Consider the following 495-nt stretch of genomic DNA (forward strand, 5'->3'; position numbering starts at 1 on the left):
CAGGCTCTAAACCCACACCTTTTGACTTTGCAGCCTCACGGCTTCTAAGAGCTTTCTCCTGCTCATAGCTGTGTCTCTACAGCCTGGCATATAGTAGGTGCTCAATCAGTGTTTGTGGACTAATTGCTTTCTCACAGAACTCACAACTCACCATCCTTCCGCCTGGCATGCCCATATCCAGCCTGCAAACTCCTACTCAAACTTCAAAGCCCCATTTATAATGCCTTCTGCTTAGGAAGTCTTTCTGGCATCCCCCTCTAGGTTCCTCTGGCCCTTGTTCTCTTCCACCAGCCCACGGGACTGGAGGGGTCCATGGGGCTGGGGGTGTTCAGGTCTGGCTTTTTCTCCCCCCAGTATCGCCCCGCACGGGCTAGGTGGGGTGGAGGGGCAGGGCTAAGGATTATTAAGGATATTAGGTTTCTCCCACCCATCCGTCTTTTCTTCCTCTCCTCTCTGGCGACGTGAAGGAAACTTCCTGGAGCAGGAAAAGGCTTG

The sequence above is a fragment of the Phocoena sinus genome, chromosome 3, assembly GCF_008692025.1.
Source record: "Phocoena sinus isolate mPhoSin1 chromosome 3, mPhoSin1.pri, whole genome shotgun sequence".
NCBI classification, from domain to species: Eukaryota; Metazoa; Chordata; class Mammalia; order Artiodactyla; family Phocoenidae; genus Phocoena; species Phocoena sinus.